Source organism: Humulus lupulus, chromosome 2 (assembly GCF_963169125.1).
Source record: "Humulus lupulus chromosome 2, drHumLupu1.1, whole genome shotgun sequence".
Lineage (NCBI taxonomy): Eukaryota > Viridiplantae > Streptophyta > Magnoliopsida > Rosales > Cannabaceae > Humulus > Humulus lupulus.
In genome coordinates this window covers 264,577,273-264,591,425 of record NC_084794.1, presented here as the reverse complement: position 1 = coordinate 264,591,425, position 14,153 = coordinate 264,577,273, and positions in this window count along the sequence as shown.

The window sequence follows — 14,153 nt, the reverse complement described above, 5'->3', positions numbered from 1 at the left end:
GTTCCCACACACATCCTAGAGTGTTGACGTTGACTTGTAAAATCACGATGTAGAACTTGGTGCAATCTTGTGGATTGGATGTTCGTTATTATATATTAAAAGATAACGATGATACGTGATATGCTACAAGAGGTATTAGATTTAGATCTATATGTTATTATGTTTGATTTAATGTATTTATAAATATATTGTTCTTGAATCGGTATTAAGAAATTTTTTGCAATACATTTTCCGCTGCACACACTGATTTGCACATTTAATACCAACAATCCATGAACCTGATAAGGTATTGTCGTGGGGACTCTTGTTTAGCTTGACTGATGTAGTATAAGTCATCCATGACTTTCTCTAAGTTGTGGATATTATTATACTACTTGATGAAGACCTTGCAAAGGTATTTAAAGATGTTTATTGACTTCTCAGACAATTGGTAGAACCACAATAAAGCTAGTTCAGATAGCGTAGTTGCAAAAATCTTACAATGAATGACATCATTATTAGTTTTGATCTTTTTTTTATATGAAAGTGATAGATGTGGCTGACATGGTTTATTCTCTCCTCATAGATTGGTACAATTGACACGACAAAGTTTTTGTGTTTTAATTCGACCACTATCCAGTTAGTGAAGGTGGATTGTGTTACTCCCCATACGGCTTGTGTGGCCGATTCAAAAGGTGTTTAGGTGTTGTACCCTGTCATGCTTTTCATTACTTCTGTTATCCCTCAAAATTCAAGAGATGACGTGGCGAATGAGAAAGCAACACGTGGCATCACAAAGTATTGAAAAAGACTGATGAACAAAGAAGAATATGTCCAGGACCTATAGGGAAGTCGACTAGGCCTAAACCCCCTAGGGGTGGTCGGCCTTACCCCAACCCCTAGGGGTGGTCGGCCTAACATGCTTAAGAATTGCATGAGCTGGTCGGCCCAACCTATTCTTCATAGGGTGGTTGCCCTAAACTCCCAAATACACTTCGCTGGATAAATTTCACGCTCGTTCAAGCTGAAATCAATAAGCCTAGCACCCTAAAAATTAATAAGCCTAGCTCCCAAGCTCTAAAGAGTCATCAGGCCTAGCACGACAAACCCAGACTTAGCGTTTTCCCGAAGGTTTCAATTGTGCATTGTCAACCACAATCCAGAGAAACGACGAGAAGAACCACGATCAAATAATCATGGGGAGGTGGACATGTATCTCCACTCCCAATGATCATGTACCAAACCAAGATTCCCAATCTTGTTGATCATGTAACAGCCCCTGGGTACTATAAATAAAGGACCTAGGGCTTCATTTAAGGAGGACATATCTTTTTGGAGAGACTTTTAGATCAATCATTTGATTAAATTCTGGGCAAATCAGTGACGAGTGAACTCTTCAGTTCATCTATGTAATTGTCGATTGAGTGATTCAATACTAAAGACTAAATGGATTAGGTTATTACTATTCATCATAACAGGGCTGAATCACTATAAATTTTTGTGTGTTTTGTTTAGATATTTGTACTCTGTCGTATATTTATATTTATCTTGTTCAAAAGGTGTCGTATATCGTACATATGACCGTTGACCAATTTCATAGGTCAACAACTTCCACCATCATCTCACTTTTCCAGTCGACTGCTTTTCCTTTTAGCTTGATGCACTCTTCATAGACTTTCTCTTGAGCCTTCTTGGTGGTAAGTTCTTCAGCAATCTCAACCACAACTATAGGATTATCTAGTTGGAGTTGAGTTTGTGCCTAGGTCAACAGTTGAGTCTACGATTATGATTATGATTGCGATTGTAGTTGCGGTTGCGACTGGGATTGCGCGTGAGACTGCAACTAAATTAGTGACTAAGTCACCTTTATGATTCACTCATGGTCTTGGTAATAAGTCAGTTGGTAAGTTCTTCATCAATCTTAACCTCAATTGTAGGCTTATCTGGTTGGGGTTGAGTTTGTGCCTAGGTCAACAATTGAGTCTACGGTTGTGATTATGGTTGCAGTTGGGATTGATCTTGAGATTGTGATTGAATTAGTGACTAAGTCACCTTCATGATCCCCTCATAGTCTTGATTATAAGTCAGTTTATTTCTCACTTCCATGTGTTTAGCCCCCATGGATTCCACCAAATCGAGCAATTCATTTAGCTGATTTTTTCTGTCCCTGTTGCCTAACTTTGAAGAACTAGCGCATCTTTTCCATTTGGTCTCCTAGATTGTTTTCTGTACTAGGAGTTAATAGAATCACACTTCCTCAATGTTCTTCATCAATTGTTTATACAGTCATGTAATGTCCTAATTTCTCATAGATTATCAAGAACACAGTGCTGAGTCATAATCGTAAATGTTGCTCTTTTATTGAATAAAACTTGAAAATAAATACATACATGGATCCATGGTTTTAAAAATAAACTAATTGTCTTTAACATAAAAATAAGCAACATTTAAATAAAAACTTTAAAATAAACTTTCTTTGATAAAAATAAATAAATAGGCCCGGTTGATCTTCCTCGACTATATGGTCCCCACGAGTACATCACGAAGCTCTTAGGTTCCACTCGCCACTGGCCTTTCTATCCTTAATTTTCTGCACAACAACATCATAAGGAGTAATCTTCTAAGCCCAATAAGGAAAATACATACAACAGTTAGTCATATAATCAAACTTAACATAAATTCACAAGAGTTATACAAACACAAACCTCTAGGTCATATCATAGCTTAAGTCATAATTCTACATCATAATCTAAGTCATAAATCATACTCTAAGTCATAAGTCATAGATCATAGGTGATAAGTCATACTCATAATCATAACTATAGGTCATAGGTCATAAATCATAACTATATGTCATAATAATAAGTGAGATATAATAAAAAGATAAGTGTTTATACAAGGGTGGCAATTAAGCCCCGGACAAAAGTTTGTCATACACCGGACATCACTTAGGTCCGTCATAAAGTTTTGGCAACCGAGCCTACCAGACATAGTCCATCATACATCATTGGACACCTTAGGTCCAGACACACTTACCCATTTATTGTACCTGAAATGTTAAGTCATACAAACATAAACTATATCATAATACTATACTACCTAATTTTCCTTACCAAAAACTGGAATATTGGAGACAAGAGTGGGATTGAAACTCCTAAAACCAAACATAAAGAAACCATAAGTTTCCTAAAGAAAATAAGATGAAGAGAAGATCTAAACCATCGAGATGGAAACTTACCGAAAAATTTATGTTTCAAAGAAATTGAACACCTAACCAAAAGTCACTATCACAAGTTAGGATTTGAAGAAAAATGAAAGAGTAATAGAAACTATAGTGAACTAAACGTGAAGATAATGAATACCTTGGATAGCTTAGAACCTCGATCTATACCTCGAACACCAAAAATCACACACAAACTTACTTCCCAAGTGTTTATAAAAGCTTTAGATTTGAAAGCTTTAACCCCAAAACCCTAGTGTTTCTCTCTAGAATAATCTTAGCAGCTTGGGGGCTCTGAACTGTGCTTGAATGATGGCTAAAATGGCTGAGTGAAGGGTCCTATTTATAGAGTTCAAGGAGTGAAACTAGCTCCCATTTCAATGAATAAATAAATGATTAAAAATGAATAAATTTGAATTATCTGTTCAACCGATGCCCAGAACTCAGTAAAATACGTTCAGGAACGAGTCAAGGTTGTTGAGGGTTGTTTCTAGTTCATAATTCTACGAAATTAAAAAATTGGCGAATGGAGCCCATATATCGCCTAGGGTAGGCGATATATCTCCCCTACCATGATACCGAGGGTCCGTGGTTTCGTTCGTGCAAATTCGCCGTTTTTCCGTATCAATCATAGGCGATATATCGGCCCTTATTGCTTTGATATATCGGCATACGCTGATATTTCAAACACGGTTTTGCACATTTTAGGATAATATGAAATTAATTAAAAACTACTTTGACTGAGTAAAACATGATCCTAACAGATGATGGCAGGGACGAGCAATGGAGCCCATAAAATGTATATCCAGGTGTTGAAGATGCACAATTGCGTTGATTTTATACCAGAGTAGAGGTTATCAAAGCAATAGCAGTTGGGAAAACAACCAATCATTTTTATGGAAGAGGACACTAGCCTCGTCCAATTTCCGCATAATGACCTGATGATGATAATCGGATACTGATCGACAATGGGAGCTTCATAAGCGTGTTATTCAGGTCCACCCTTGAAAAGATGGGGCTATCTGTAGCCAATCTTAAAGCGACCTCAATGACCCTCTATGGATTTTCAGGAGAGGGAAGGGCAGCCATAGGAATAATCAAGCTCGTAGTTATATTGGGCGAGGAGACACGAGTTGTCGCCAAGATGCTTAAGTTCGTAGTAATTGATTGTTCGGCCGCCTACAATGCAATTTTGGTAAGACTTGCATTGATAGCATTTGAAGCCATAACTTGGTTTGCCATCTGGCCATGAAATTTCCCTCGTCCTCAGGGATATGCATAGTGAGGGGAGATCAGCTCGCTACCAGGGAATGCTATAGCATTTCCATGAGGGGAAAATCACAACTCTGGCAGCCGGGCATGGTAATAAACAGGGAGAATGAGGGGCAATGGTAGTTTCTGAAGAGATGGAAGAACCTCAGGAAGTCGGAAATGAGGTTGCCCAACCCAAAGAAATTATCCAAGGTTAGGCGAAGAGAGATCTGAGCTTAAGGCTTTAGAGGAGTTGGAGGAAATTATCCTCGACCTAGAAGTACCCTCGAAAGTTGTAAAGGTTGGGAAAAACCTCAGATTCGAGAGAGAGAAGGAGTTGGTCAAGTTTCAAAGAAGAAATCTTGATGTCTTTTCCTGGTCACATGAGGACATGGTAGGGATCAATCCGAGCATGATGATGGACACGTTAAATCTGGACAAAAATGTACCTGTGAATGCGCAGAAACGTAGGCTGCTGGGAAAAGAACGAGGAGAAGCTCTGGAGGAAGAGGTAGCTCGCTCATTAAAGTGCGGGTTCATCAGGGAGGCGAAATATCCAACCTGGATAGCCAACCCTATTTTGGTCCCGAAGGCTAATGGAAAGTGGAGAACCTGCACCGATTTCTCTAACCTCAATAAAACTTGTCCCAAGGATTGTTTCCCACTTCCTAGGATTGATCAACTAGCAGACGCAATAGCTGTTCATGAGCTCATGTCCTTCATGGATGTGTATTATGAATATAACCAAATCGCGATGAACCCTTCGGACCAAGATCACACTAGCTTCATGACCAAGCATAACGTATATTGTTACAAAGTTATCTCATTCGGGCAGACGAATGTTGGTGCAACTTATCAAAGGCCGGTCAACAAGATGTTTGTTAGCCAGATTGGGAGAAACATGGAGGTGTATGATGATGATATGCTCGCCAAGTCAAAGACTGCCAATAACCATGTGTTCGATCTAGAATAATTTTTTGGCATGCTGAGAAAATACAACATGAAGCTAAACCCCCATAAATGTACCTTTCGGGTGTCGTCGGGGAATTTCTTAGGCTTTATAGTCAATGCGAGGGGGATCAAGGAAATTCCATAAAAGATCAAGTCGCTATTAGAATTTCCCTCACCAAGGTCGCAAAAAGATGTACAAAGCTTAACCAGAAAGGTCGATGCCTTTCTTAGGGGAAATAGACAGTTTGAGTGGATAGAAGAATGCAAACAAAAATTTCAAGATCTGAAGACTCATTTAGCTGAGCCCCTTGTGTTATCAAAACCAAATGCTGTGGAAAATCTATACTTATACCTAGCTGTAACAGAAAACGTGGTCAGTGATGTGTTAGTTCGAAAGGAAAATCGAACATAGAAACTGGTGTATTATGTGAGCAAGAAGCTTATGGAAGCTGAATCCAGATACCCTTTCATCGAAAACCTCGCCTTGTGTTTGATCCTAGCTTCGAGAAAACTCAGGCCATATTTCCAGTCCCACACTATACACGTCTTAACTGATCAACCTTTAAGGCAGGTCTTATAAAATCTTGAGACATCCAGACATCTGCTAAAATGGGAAATCGAACTCAGTCAGTTCAAGATATTATACAAACCACGAACAACAATCAAAGGCCAAGCACTCACTGACTTCGTGTCTGAATGTACGGGATTCCAGGACGAACCAATGAGGGAACATGTACAAATTTTGTGGAAACTCTTCCTTGACTGGTCGTCAAACGAGAATGGGTCTGGATTTGGAATAATTTTAATTTCACCTAAAGGACATCCCTTCCGTACAACTTTCAGATTTGGTTTTGACACCTCCAACAACGAAGTAGAGTACAAGACATTATTGGCTGGAGTTCGAATAGTGAAAGAATTGAAAGCAATAGAAATTCAATACTTTAGCGATTCTCAGCTCAAGGTTAATCAAGTATTAGGGGAGTACCAAGCTCAAGGAATCAAAATGGCAGCTTATCTAGCTAAGGTTAAATGTGAATTATCTGAATTTGAGTTCTATTTCGTCGAGCAAGTCCCCTGCAAACAAAGTACTAATGTTGATGCTTTAGCTCGACTCACCACCACCAAAGAAGCGGACACATTAAATGTGGTCCCCGTAGAATTCTTGGAACAACCAAGTATCGAGAAAGAGTTAGTTGAAGTTGGAGTAATTTGTACATAACCTACCTGGATGACTTATGTTATCGAGTACCACACAATCAGTAAGCTACCAGAAGATTGAAATAATGCAAGAAAATTATTGTATCAGGTCCCATGGTATGTTATGGTCGAAGGGAATCTCTACAGGCAAGGCCATTCATTGCTCCTCCTAAGATGTGTTCTAACCAAGGAAGCACAAACCATCTTTCGAGAAATACACAAAGGATTTTGTGGAGACCATGCTGGGGGGGGGGGGGATTTTGGTTCTGAAGGTATTAAAGCAAGGTTATTTCTGGCCTACACTCAAAAAGGACTTGGCCTCATATGTCCCAAAGTGCGACAAGTGCCAGCGTTTTGGCATTATTGCCCGAGCAGTACCCATGGAGCTAACCACGATAACCTCGCCTTGAAAATTTGTTGTATGGGGGTCGGCTTAATCGGATCATTGCCAAGTGGAAAAGGAGGAGTTCGCTATGCTGTTGTTGCCATTGATTACTTTATTAAGTGAGTTGAGGTCGAGCCCCTGGCGACTATAACCTCGAAGAGAGTCTTAGAATTTGTCATGAAGAATATCATATGCCATTTTGAACTCCCAAAAAAGATTGTGTCTGAGAACGTGACTCAGTTTGATAGCGACCTATTCACAGCCTTTTGCGAGAAATATGGCATAACAAAGAGTTTATCCTCAGTAGCATACCCTCAAGCTAATGGGCAGGTCGAAGCGGTAAACAAAACCTTGAAGGTGAGCCTAAAGAAGTGACTAGAACATGCTAAAGGGCTATGGCCAGACCATCTCTTGCAAGTGCTCTAGGCCTACAGGACCTCACATCGCACATCAACTGGGCACACACCCTTCTCGCTGACCTTTGGAAGCAAGGTTATGCTCCCAGTGGAGGCTCTAGTGACATCACATAATCAAAGAGCCTACAACAAGAATTAGAATCATGACCTGCTTAATGCATCCATGGATTTTATCAAAGAGAAATGGGAGGAGTCTCAACTACAACTCGCCCATTACCATCAAAGGGTTACTCACTATTTTAACTCAAAAGTCAAATGACAAAGACTCGAACTGGGTGACTTAGTGCTCCGACTACCACTACCTCTACCACCACCACTACCACCACCACCACCACGACCACCACCACCACCACCACCACCACCACTACCACTACTAACCACTACCACTACCACTACCACTACTACTACCTGGCTAAGTAAAATTCTGGGACGCTACAAGTCGACTAACAGTTAGTTGTGTCTTTTTGCAGTGCCATAACTTTTTCGTTCGTGTTCCCTTGAATGAATTCTTTCAAGAAGAGAAAAACAACAAGAAAACAACTAAGTTTCTCATAGATGATGTCAATTGTTCGATCCAAAAAATTGTCAATTAATATCGTTCCATATTTAGGTTATGAGTTGCGTATGAAATAATATTACTAAGGTTGAATCAATTAAATGACAATAATGATTGAATTGCAAAGTCTTGTGATCATGGAGAAAACCTCATGGAGGTACTTACATAAAGGCACTTTGATGGTCAAGTCAGTAAAAATTCTCGTAAAAATTAACAATGAAAAAAGTATAAATGTTGTCTGAACAATATAAGGTCCCATTTTTTATTGCTTAATGTCCTATTTATAGATTTTCATTAGACGATTAAGGTTATAAAGAGTTATCCTGATTGGTCAATGTTAAACGCTAAAAAATGACACATAACATTTTCAAATAAGCAAATTCTCGCAAGATTTGACCTTCTCAGCCTTTATGGGTTTGGCAAGATTAACCCAACCAATATTCTCACAAGATCTGAAACTCATTCTTCCTAAGTCTCTTCTTATGATCTGCTAAAAATTTATAAAATATAATAACTATGAAGTGTAAAAAGACATATTAAATTGTATGAATAAAATTTGTCTACACAAGTAGTAAAAAAATATCACAAATTGTTCAAATTTATTGCAAGACAATAATAAAATATATTATTTTAATTAGTTAGATCCCACTTATCACACACCTCCCTTTAAAAATAAATAAATAAGAGCACTCACACTAGAAGATGGATAATAGCCAAAATTTAAAATTTTAGCTCAAAAGTGTTAAAAGACCTCTCCATTAGATGATGTATTTTACACAAATTTTACATAAAACACTATAGGTGTGCTAAACTTATGATATACTATTCATTGTTGTAACATATTTTATTTTTTTTCTCTCTCCATTAGAGTTTTTCTTTTCTTTTCGGCTTTCTCCTATAACATCTATAACGAAAATTTTTAGTTTTAACGTTTTTTTTGTTAACATTAACAAAATATTATAAATATTTAACATAATATACCTTTAAAACTAATTAAAAATACATATTTATTAATTATATTATTATAAATTCAAATATTATAAAATATCATTATTATAATAAAATTTATATAAGGAAACATATATAATAATTATATTAATATAAATTGAAATGTTATAAAATATCATTATTATAATCATATATATGTAATAACCAATGTTATTATTTTCTCCAAATTTTTTTGACTATATGTTAGTTTTTATGGCTTATAGTTTAGTTTAAGTGGTGGAAATTCAAAAGATTTCTTTAAGTTTGAATTATTTATTTTATGGATATGATTTTATAATTTAGAAAATAATTATAATTTGGATAGTTATAATTATTTTAGTTAGTATTTATAAGATTTTAGCATATGATTTAAATTAGTGTATAGTTTTAAGCTTTTAATTATATTAGAATATAGTTTTAATGCATATATTATTTGGTGGTCTAAGGATTATACACGTGGCATTAAATTAAGTCCCAATTATTTAAAATATAGTGTATGGCTAGATTTCCCTATGGTATTATTAGGTGGATTTTTCATGAATTAATTAAATTACGAGTTGAAGCTAAATTGAAGACCTAGCTTAGTCATAGGCATGTGGAGCATATTTAGGCTAGGGTTTGGCCTAAATTTTGAATTTTAATGGTAGGTGTAATGTCCCAAATTTCCTAATAAGGCTTAGGCCTTAATTAGGAGGCCACGGTGGAAAACTATTGAATTATGTGATTATATGATATTTATGTGTATTATCATGTGATTATGTGAATAATATTATAATATGACTTGATATGCATGTTTAGGTGTATTAAATATGCATGTGGGCCAATTTCTGTTGAATTGGGTAATTTTCATAATTTGACTTGTTATGGGTATATTTGACATATATATGGTATGTGTGTGGTACTACATTATTTTTGTTATGTTTGGGTTACTCGGCACAAGACGATCCTAGGGAGCAAGCTAGTGGGAAAGTCACAACGGGACACAGATTTGACTCGGGGTGAGTCAAGAGGTATATTAGGTATTTAGCACATTACTGGGATATTGGGTAATGAGAATGATTATTTGATGATATATTGGGAGTTAGTGAGATCAGGGGGAAAATTGTGGGAATTTTGACTATTTTACCCTAGGGGGCATTTTTGGGACCCCGAGCATTAGGATTTACTTGAAGTTACTTAAGCTCGAAGTAACCTGTTAGAATTATAAAAGAACGTTCTCTCTCTCTCTCTCTCTCGTTCCCTTTTCGACACCCATTCGCATTTTCGAAGGAAACTCGAGTTTAGGACTCGGATTCAAGCAAGGATCGAGGCATAGTGATTATAGAGAAGATTAGAAGCTTATTAGCCGGATGATTTAGTTTGGAAACTACTTATTCAGAGGTAATCCAAGTTTTAAGTTTTTGAGTTTTCGAGTTTTTAAGCTTGAATTGGATTTTATGTTTTGATGAGTTTTTGATTAAATTAAGACTTCAGTTTTGATGGTTTTGGGAAATTAGGATGTTTGGGAACTTTGATTTTGGGATTTGGATAAGTTTGAATAGATTTTTGGAGGATTTTTAGTGGGAAAAAACGGATAAAATGGCTGGGTTTATGGTCAAGTCGCGACCTTGTTCTAGCAAGTCGTGACTTCTGTGAAGCCAGAGCCAGGAGGTGTCTGCCTAGGGGGTGCGTCGCGACTTAAGAGGGCCAAGTCGCGGCCCGCACCCTGAAGCCTAGGCAGAGGGCTCTCTGTCAGGGAGGCAAGTCGCGACCCTTATGGGGTGTTTGGTATGAGGCTTGAGTTTGGGGGAGTAGAGTTAGAGGGGGTTTAGATTAAGGGAATGTGAAACTCAAGTGTTTAAAGGGGTTAAGATTACCCTCAAATCAAGCTAAAAAATGGGACCCACTTGGAAACACAAACCCCCAAGCTATTAAAAATAAATTTACCAAACATGGGTTAGATTTGACATTCCCATTCCCACCAAACCAAACTCCCATACCAAACACACACTTAGGGCCAAATGCGACTTGCCTTTGCGTTTTTTACCAGATTTGGTTTTTAGTCATGGGAACTTAACTCTAAAGGCTCGGGATTGATCCTGCTCCCCAGTTGGGTAGGATTTGACATCCTAGAGGCTAGTACTCGGTCTAGAAGTATTTATTTATTCATTTTTTATGGGATTTTATATTATGGTTGTGACTAGGTTGTCGCTAGGGGCTTGGAACAGAATCGTGCTTGAGGATCGTTTATTGGTAACCTGTACTTCGACCAAAGGTAAGAAAACTACACCCAGTATGTGATGCATGCAATACATGTGAATATGGCATGGCATGAATGTGAAATATGAAACTGATCAGAGCTTTAATTTCTGTAAATGTGCAGGATTATGATTACGTTTGTGATCGTTGAGTAAGCATGTTGAATGCCTTATATTTGGATATTTTACATATGATATATGCATGGTTGCATTGCTTACTTATGAGCGGCACTAACTTATCAGTCAGAAACGACAATGGTGTTTAGTACTAGTCGTGAAGCTCTAACTTATCAGTAATGATCGACAATAGTACTGAGCACTGGTCGTATGGAATTGACTTATGAGTCAAGAGCGGCATTAGCGTATTGAATGCAGAGCTGAAATTATTAGATCTAATCAACATGAGCATTAAATGCTTGACCGACCCATTGGTCGAAGAAAACTAAAGCGCTTGGCTAGTCTAAGGCTAGTTACTCACAGCCGGGGCTAAAAGGCTAAGGTGACTGGAAAGTCACATGGCTTAGGGCGCAAGTCCCCAGAGATAGACTCATTAGTCATCTATTCAGGGCACATGTCCCTAGAGATAGACTCATTAGTCATCTATTCAGGGCACAGGTCCCCATAGATAAACTCATGATTCATCTATTCAAGGCGCGGGTCCCTAGAGAGAGATTCATTAGTCATCTATTCAGAGTACAAGTCCCCAGAGAGAGACTCATTAGTCATCTATTCAGAGCGCAGGTCCCCAGAGAGAGACTCATTAGTCATCTATTTAGGGCGCAGGACCCCAGATTGACTTGATAATCATTTATTTAGGGCGCAGACCGCAGATTGACTTGACAGTCATCTACACAAGGAGAAGGACCCCATAATCATTTTGTAATGACCCAATTTACTAATAAGGCTTAAGGGCCTTGATTAGTGTGTCGGGAGGGCATAATTGGATTATATGTGGTTTAATGATTAAAGCATGTTGTGTGACTATTTGAATATCTGTGATGCATGACTATGTGTATTAGTATGCATGTGGGCCCTAATTAGGTTAGGAGGGCATAATTGTAATTTTGGCCCATTGAGGGCATAACTGTATATATTTGTGATAAATTGTCGAGACCACATTATTATGTGGATATATTTGTAATCTGTGACTCGAGACGATCCTAGTGAGCGGTTTAGTGAAAAGTCACGGCAGGGATTTATACCCAGCTCGAGGCGAGCCTGGGGTATTTATGAGAATTTAGAGAATATATTGGAGTCTATTTTGATATTGAGGAATATAATTGGTGATTATCTAGGTGTTGGGAAATAGGCAGAAAATATTAGAGACACTCAAGGAATTAGCGGGAATTGGGTGTAATGACCAAAATGCCCCTAGGTTGATTTAAAGGCTTAGAAATAATGGGAGGGTATTGTGGTCATTTGGCTTATAAAGGATAAGTGTTATCAGGCTTTATGCTTTAATGGAATATGTAGAAGGTCTTAGAAGTCTGAAGGAATGAAGGAAAACAAAGAAGAGAAGGAAAAGGGAAATTGAAAGTCTAACTCTCTCTCTCTCTCAGTTTAAGCTTTTCTTCATCAATTCTTGAGGTCTTTTGGGGCAGAAAGTCAGTGAGAGTCAGAGTAGAAGCTTGAGGCTAGGGTTCTTGGTCTGGCTTGAAGAATTAGCAAGAGCAAACCATCCATTTGAGGTAAGATTTTGAGGTTAATATTGAGTTCCTGGTGTTGGTGTTGAGCTGGTTTTTCTAAGCAAAATTCTGTGGGAATTCTAGGGAGTTGAGGCTGAAGATTTGAGGAGGAAAAGGCTAAGCAAGAGTGGGAGACAACCTAGGCTAAGCTCATCCATTAACGGTAAGAAACTCTAGTTTCAAGCTTTGTGGTTTTGCTGAGATTTTGAGCTTTAGGTTCAACCATGGTGAATTTTGTGATTTGGAGTGCATGTGATTGAGTTATGTATGGTTAGCATGTTTGAGATGAGTGGAGGATGTTGGTAGGCTTGTTTTTATGTTTGGTTGAAGTTTGGGAGAGTTTTGGTAAGGTTTGGCTTGGGGAAAATCGAAGGAGGAAAATCCAGGGTTTGCTGTGCTGTGACTAGCGCTACAGCGCTAGTCACTGGGCGCTAGGCTAAGTGGTCTGGGGCATTTTAGGCTTTGTTTGTAGCGCTACCCTATTTCCATAAAGGTGTTTTTGGGTTATTTTCAAGGGTTTTTTCCTGGGGGTTCGGGGTTTGATTCCACCACCCCGTTTGGTGGAATTAGGGCTTCCCGAGGGCTCGGGATTGGTCTCGAGGCTAGGTTTTGGACTTGAGGTTTGGTGATGATTCTGATCTATGGCTGTGACTAGGTGTACACTAGGGCTCGAACAGGATCGTGCTTGAGGATCAAATTGAACAAAGCTAGAGAATCTAAAGGTAAGAAAACTGCACCTGGTTATGTGTTTGTGATCGAACTAAGAGCTCCATGTATCTATATGATGTCATAGATGGTATTATGCCATGGGACTTGTGATAAACGGCCTAAGGGTGCCATATATTATACTTATGCACAGGGCGCAGCTCGGCCATTGGTAGCTGAGCACAACTTAATATTCACTGAGCTCGGTTTAAGCGGGCCGGAGTCAGTGGGATAAATAGAGGGTGCGGCCTAAGGGCATTAACCCTAATTATCATGTGTGAATTGATTGGTGATATGGAATGATATACTTGGTTTGTTGAATACTTGAATAACATGAATGCTTAGACTGTTGAGTACATGCTTATGCGGTACGAGTTATCTGATTGTCTGTTGAATGATTATGCTATGTTATTGTGTTTTCTTGCTGGGCCTTGGCTCATGGGTGCTACGTGGTGCAGGTAAAGGCAAAGGCAAGCTGGACCAATCCTGAGATGGAGAGCTGTGGGGCTGAATGTACATAGTCAATTGTTCGGCCGCCACGACCGAGGAGTGGAACAGGACGAGAAATGCTTAACTGTTTGTTT